The sequence below is a fragment of the Rhinoraja longicauda genome, chromosome 10, assembly GCF_053455715.1.
Source record: "Rhinoraja longicauda isolate Sanriku21f chromosome 10, sRhiLon1.1, whole genome shotgun sequence".
Classification (NCBI taxonomy): Eukaryota; Metazoa; Chordata; class Chondrichthyes; order Rajiformes; family Arhynchobatidae; genus Rhinoraja; species Rhinoraja longicauda.
In genome coordinates this window covers 16,915,122-16,922,565 of record NC_135962.1, presented here as the reverse complement: position 1 = coordinate 16,922,565, position 7,444 = coordinate 16,915,122, and the positions used below count along the sequence as shown (strand labels likewise).

Below are 7,444 nucleotides of genomic sequence, written 5' to 3'. Positions count from 1 at the left end.
TTGATTATTTAATGTTAATTTATGTCTTGTTCTCATACTTCTGGTGCACTGTGGTTAGTCCCAACAATTTTTCATTCAGACTTCAAGTGCATTTGGTCATTTTTTGACAAATACAAAATAATTAATCCCAAGTAGTTTAAGATGTCCTAACAACGTCCCTGAATTGTTCACCAGCCCTATGAAAACAACATGCCTGCCTCCATATCATATCTAGAAATTGGATTTTAAATTGCCATTATCTACGGCCATACTAGCCTGAAGACGCCCAATCTCATCTGCTCTCAGAAGCTAAGCCGGCTCAGGTCTGGTTAGTACTTGGATGGGAGACTTCCTGGGAATACCAGGTGCGGTAGGCCAATGGACCCATTCTGGTGCTGCACTGGTCGATGTCATCCAAATGTGGAATGTATGGAGCTATTTAGAGGGTGGCATGGTGGCGCAGCAGTAGAGTTGCTGCTTTACAGCACCAGAGATCCAGCTTTAATCCCGACTACAGGTACTGTCTTTATGGAGTTTGTATGTTCTCCCTGTGACCACGCGGGCTTTTTTCGGGTGTTCCAGTTTCCTGCCACATTCGAAAGAGGTACAGGACATGCAAAGATGTATACGTTTGTAGGTTAATTGGCTTTGGTAAAAAAAAAATGTCCCTAGTATGTAGGATAGTGCTAGTAGTGTACAGGGTGATTGCTGGTTGGTGTGGACTTGGTGGGCTGAAGGGCCAGTTTCTGCACTGTATCTCTAAAGTCTAAACTCTCTCATTCTCCTAGTTACAATGCAAATGAAAATCGTCACGATCTCGCTCACTCACCGAAGCATAAAGCAATAAAACCAACAAAATCATCGTAGTTTTGTACAAACTAACCATAAATACACCTAGTTAATAATTTTGAAAACAGTATTTTCTTACCTCGAAGAAGCAAAACTGGAAAATACGGATTAAACGCAGGTCTGTATACACGCAGCAGCTTAGCCGGTGAGAATGTTCAGCACGAATGACAGTCGAGATACCGAACTCGCTTATTGATAGCCTTGAATCTGTCCAAGCTTGGAGGTTCATCCAGGACTTTGTGAGTGGAATGAAAGGGCCGACCCCCACCTTTCTTTTCAGGCAGACTGTAGCGGCCCCTCTGCCCAGTCTTGGGGCACTTTTCTTTTACTCTCCTCTAAACCTACACCTGCTGTTCATTTAATATTGATCACATTGCAAGGGTGATGCTTGCCTGGGCTCAGTAAGCCTAACCGTTCACCAGATGGGCATTTGACATTGACCCAAGAAAAGGAATTGGTTTGGGCTGTGGGAGTAGCAGGTATCACCTGAATAAGTGGATGCAGAATGTGTGTGACAGCCACAACTGTCAATTTGCAACAGGAAACTGTTTCTGCCCACCTCCCTTCAAACTCTAGGAAAAAAACTGCAGATGCTGGTTTAAATCGAAGGTAGACACAACATGCTGGAGTAACTCAGCCAGTCAGGCAGCATCTCGGGAGAGAAGGAATGGGTGACGTTTCGGGTCGAGACCCTTCTTCAGAAGTCTGGAGAACAAGCGAGTTCGGTATCTCGCTTCTTCAGACTTGTACAGTCTGGACCCCTCTTCGCTGACTGACCTACTTCTGCGCTACAAATTTCTATCCCAAACAAAAAATGTGAGACACTAACATCCAAATTTGAAGGCAGCTCCATCTTAGTTGTATGACATTTCAGTGTTATAAAACAGAAGAGCTAAAAATTTTAAAATGTTTCTACATGGCTAAAAATTAATGTTGGTGCCGACAATCTGCTATCAAGGTGTTGAATCAGACCGACACACTCATAACTGTTACACAGGGGAAAGAAAGGAAAGTCTCTTCTCGAGATAGAAGCATTCAGAAGTGCAAGTTCAGAAGTCTAAAGACGTGCAGGTTTGTAGTTTGATTGCCTTTGGTAAAAATTGTAAACTGTCCCTAGTGTGTAGGATGGTGTTAGTGTACAGGAGATTGCTGGTGGGCATGGACTCGGGGGGCTGAAGGGCCTGTTCCCACACTGTATCTCTAAAGTCTAAAGATCCCAGAATTAGCCATACTTTTCTGAACATTTTCCAACAAGATGGAAAGTCTTAAATGTGGAAAAATTCCCTCTTCCCAACACTGACAATTCTTGCCCCAACATAAGCATGCAGATTTAAACAAATGTAGATGATGAATGAAGAAATTATTTGGCAAGAGAAATGGGCTTTTGAAACTGTCACAAACAGAAATTTAACTGGAAGTTTTATTTAACTTGCACAGGAACCCGGACACTTTGAGGTGCTGGGCCTTTTGTAAAATCCACAGACATCCACGTTAATGCAAAGCAGTAAACGGAGAAAGTCACAGAAGGCCAATGGAAGATTTCAAAGTGGAGCCAATGAGATGGGGGGGCGGGGGATGTGGTGTGGGGGGGGGGGGGGTGGAAGGGGGGTGGGTGCAGAGGGAATTCCATATGCATTCTTCCCATTTTTTATTTTCTCTTCCAGTCTTAAATCCAAGACATACTGACATCAATGTTCCTCCACCTGGGATATCAATGTCACTCCATCATTCACTGCAGGAGGTCTGCCAATATTCCCCTCACACACACCCACACTAGAAAAGGATTCTGAATTGTACAGCCATGCAGGCTTGAATTATCAACTGTCCAAAGACAGCTAAAACAGGGACATCAAGTAGCTATTCCAAGTGTTCTCCCAAAAAGGAGTCCAGGCAAGCTACATGCCATATACACAGGAATTTTCAATATGAAGGCAACCGGCAGAAACGTTTATATTGGCTGAACATAGACGAAGTGTTGAAAGAAGTTGTGTTGATATGTACTGCTTGCCTGCAATGCAGAGTAAGCCATAAGTATGACCAGAGAAATAGCCAACTCAACCTCTCCAAAAGTTCACATTGAGGGGTTTTGGTTCAAAAATATTAATCCTGCTTCTCTTTCCACAGTTACTGCCCAACCTACTGAGTCTTTGTATCATTTTCTATTTTTATTTTAGACTTCTGTGAGGTTTTGTTCGAGTCCATGTCAACTTGCGTCAACGATTACCTTCTTGTGTTCATTGGCAGGAACTCAAAATGGACTCCAGTTGGAAACTCAGGAACCTCCACTGAAGAGCTGAATTAGATCTTAGCATTGCATGGAATCCTGGCAGAATTAGTATGTAACAATAGACCCCAGTTCATTTTGGATTTATTCAAGCATTTCAATATAATGAAATGGCAGCAAATGTGTTATCAATTCCAATGTGTAATTCTGCTTGCAAAGGGGACAGTAGAGAGATTTTTTTTTTACACGTATTAAAAGAAGCCATGAAGAAACAAATGTTCGAAAAAATGTTCTTGTGTGGTGCAGGCATAGAGTTGCTGCCTTACGGCACCAGAGACCTGTTGTACTTCGTGGTCCGGTATCTGTTGTACCTTTGTTATGACCCTGGACGGACCACAAGTACACGTGTTTAAAAGGTTATAATGCTGGAGCTTAAATCCAGGCTGTCTATTCCATGGCCACCTGGAACCAGAGTGCCCACTTAATCACCTCATTCTCTTATATACACGTTACTACACAGGCAAACAAAGTAGTCCTTGTGATACAACAAAATAGTCCCTGCAATATCACAACATCTCCCTTGTCTTATAAAAGAAAATATATTGAACAACAAACTCTAAACACAAACGTTTTTTATAAACACCTTAAAACATTAACGAATATCAACGGTAACGTGCAGGTTTCTTACTAGCACGTCCTGAACGTGTCACATAATCTCCATCAGCATTATGTGCCGGTCGCTCCTCCTCTTCACATTTGGTCTCAGTCCTGTTACTGTCTGGAGGGACGCAGTGGGGACCGAAACCTGGCTTCTCCAGTGGAGGAAGATCTCTCAACTGCACTCGATTCCTCCTTAATCGATGTCCATTCGGCATCTCAATGATGTAAGACCTTGACTGGGGTTCGTCACAGATCGATCTAACTTCTGCTGGAATCCAGACATGAGTCGCTTGATCCAGAACCCGGACCTTCTGTCCAATGTGTAATGGCAACAAGTCATGTCTCTTGACCGAACTGTCAAAATGTGCCTTCATACTCTGCTTGCCCTCTTCAAGTCGCTCAAAGTTCCTCTGCCCTTCGTATGCCTTGTTCGTGTCAAGGTTCGTGGGGAGAGGCGCCCGAATCTGTCTTCCAAACATCATCTCTGCCAGTGACGGTAACTTGGAATCAATCGGTCGTTACTACACAGGCAAACAAAGTAGTCCTTGTGATACAGCAAAGTAGTCCCTGCAATATCACAAGACCCAGGATTGAACCTGACTACAGGTGCTTTCTGTATGGAGTTTGTACATTCTCCCCGTGGCTGCGTGTGTTTTCCCCGGATGCTCCGGTTTCCTTCCACACTCCAAAAGCGTAGAGGTTAATTGTCTTCAGTAAAAATAGTAAATTGTCCCTCGTGTGTTGGATAGTGCTAGTGTGTGGGATTGCTGCTCAGTGCGGACTCAGTAGGCCTGTTTCCACAATGTATCTCTAATCTAAACTAAACTAAACTAAACACTACAACTTTATGATAAACAAAAGGTTGGCTAATCAATGATTTAAGTACTGCACAACTCTACAACTACATAGTTGATAATCTATTGTGGTCTTTGCATGCAAGGACCAGTCCTTCAGAGGAACAGAGAGGAGAGTAGAGAGATAGCAATTGAGGCAAAAGTCATCATCGTCCAAGGAAAAGGAAACTAATCTTGACCGAATGAGAGTTGGAGCCATCAGCAGCGAGCCCACAGTGAGACTCAGCAAAGGGGCTTTGCTGAAGGAATTTAATTCTGTATCAACTGCTATTAAATTCCAATTAGAAATAGTGTCAGAAACATCCATCCTGCCAGGTGAACACAGCAAGAGACAAACCCATATCCATTGATGTACGAGGAAGAACCTGCTCCTAATGGCACAAGGTTCAAGAGCCACAGAATAGTATAGGCACAGAATAATAGAGGCACAGGGTGGTATTGAGTCAAATTGAGAGGTTTCAATTTCTTCATTGCTGGGAACAGGCATAATTTGAATACAAGTATACAATCGAGGCCAAATCAACCATGGGTGCCAGTCGATAAACTGTATATGTAATGAGTCTGTTCAATTGTGATATATTTACAGGCAAGTTCGTCAAAGAGGGAAAGCAGTGCTGAGTATTTAGATATAGTTATCTAAATAAGTCACGAAGGCAAAGGCTGTAGTGACGTTTTAACATGTGAATGTGATGTTAGCATCGCGTGCAGCGAGTGCTTTGTTGTTAAGAGTTAGAAAAGGCTTGAAAAAGTATTTATGTGCAGGAAGGAACTGCAGATGCTGGTTTACACTGAAGATAGACATAAAATGCTAGCAGCATCTCTGAAGAAAAGAATAGGTGATATTTCAGGTCGAGACCTTTCTTCAAACCGAGAGTCAAGGGCGAGGGAAACTAGAGGTAAGAAAAGATACAAAATAGAGCAGAGCCGGCACTGATGGCCAAAGAGCCCACAATGGTCCACTCCTATTTCAATTTATTTTATTCTGTAGCTGTTATTATAAGCAACCCCAGCATTATCAGCAGTACCTTTTAGAACATAGGTTCTTGGAACTTGGAACTCAAAGTTAAGCTCATGTTTGCTACAGGCAGGAAATTCTGAGCTAATATAACAGGACCCCAGCACAGTGCCTGTTCAGTTTAATGCAGGTCAGATTGCAGTATTATTGGAACTTTGCCAGATAGACTAAAATTACACATGTAGTCTTTAGAGATTGTGTGGCTGAACTTTATTGTGTGTGGAACCAACATGTGATGTCACAGTCATCCATTATATAAATTCAGATTCAGTAATGTCTTCTCCTTAACTTATTTTCAATAAAATCCCTAGAGGGCAACACGTTAATGCCTAAGTGTAATGCACTCCTCGGAGATGTCAGACTTGAAGGCACTAAAGAAAATAAACTTTCCAAAGTCTTTCTTGGTCATTGATTACAGACATTTTGCATTTGGGTTAAAATGTCCACTTAATTAAAACTGATTTACAAGGAGTGAAAGGTGTCAACGTCGTGTCTTTCTTAGACCTTCTACCCCATTTGTCAATGATGGGACACAGTTTAAACCAAACTCTTTGAAGCCAAACTCGTTTCACTGAACACTAACGCTCAGTCCACCTTGGGCTACGCGATCTCCTGGTTGCCAAACATTTTAACTCCCCTTCCCTTTCCCATACTGACCTTTCTGTCCTGGGCCTCCACCACTGTCACCCACAAACTGGAGGAACAGCACCTCATATTTTGCCAGGGGCAGCTTACAACCCAGCGGTATGAATGTTGATATCTCTAATTTCAAGTAACTCCTGCATTCCTTTCCCCCACTCTAGTTGTCCTACCAGTTCCACTGTTCACATCCTTGTATCCCTGTTATTAACACATCTATGGACTCCACCCTTCCTGAGATAATTAGGTGCTGGCCCTGTTTTGTTCTGGCCTTTTCTCACCCCCAGTTCCCCCCACCTCTATCTTTCAGTGTGGAGAAAGGTTCCAACCTAAAATGTTACCTATTCCTTTTCTCCAGAGATGCTGCTTGACCCCTTGAGTTACTCCAGCATTTTGTGTCTCTCATTGAAGCGACCAATTGTGTTGATTCAGCAGTGGCTAACAGGAGGGCCATGGGATAATGAATAAAACAGCAATCTCATCGTCAGGGATTAGTCTGGGGAAATAAAATTATGTGAATAAAGCAACCGTTAATTCAAAACAAAAACCAGTCTTCAGAATACCTGTTCCAATGCACATTGATGGCAGTAATCAGCTTGAAATTAAAAGGACGGCTTTGCAAACAGACAGGCTGCCTACTGAGGAGCAGAAACAAGAAACTGCAGATGCCGGTTTACGAAAAGTCTGAAGAAAGGTCCCGACCCAAAAAGGCATCTCTCACTGTTCTCCAGAGATGCTGCCTGACCCTCTGAATTACCGAAGCATTTGTCGTCTATTTTAGTCTACTGACATGACCATGACTCGTTCTCATATGCCGAGTGCGAGACCCTGGGGAATGTTAACTGGTCTACAACAACCCAAAGATGTTGGTTCATCCCTACATCTCCCCGCACACTGGTCACCCTGCAAGGTCCACTGTTTGCATCCATATATCCCTTCATTATCACCTCTTCCACAGCCAACAATGGACTATTGTGGGCTTCACCTTTCCTTCGTCGTCGGTTCGATTTGTTCTGGACCTGTTCATACCTCTAGTTTGCCTCTCCCCTGACTCTCAGTCTGAAGAAGGGTCTCGACCCAGTACGTCACCTATTCCGTTTCCCCAGAAATGCTGCCAGGGGAGTTAAAATGTTTCCCAACGAATTTAAATGAGGCTGCATGCACCAAGAGTACACCACCGACGGACAGAAACCAAATGAATAACAGGCCTCGTGTATGGGAGCT

General features: G+C 43.2%; 1 pseudogene; it reads left to right on the top strand.

Moving 5' to 3' along the window:
• Positions 1-237: 237 nt before the first annotated feature.
• Positions 238-356, top strand: LOC144597738 (5S ribosomal RNA; annotated as a pseudogene).
• The last annotated feature ends 7,088 nt before the right edge of the window (positions 357-7,444 follow it).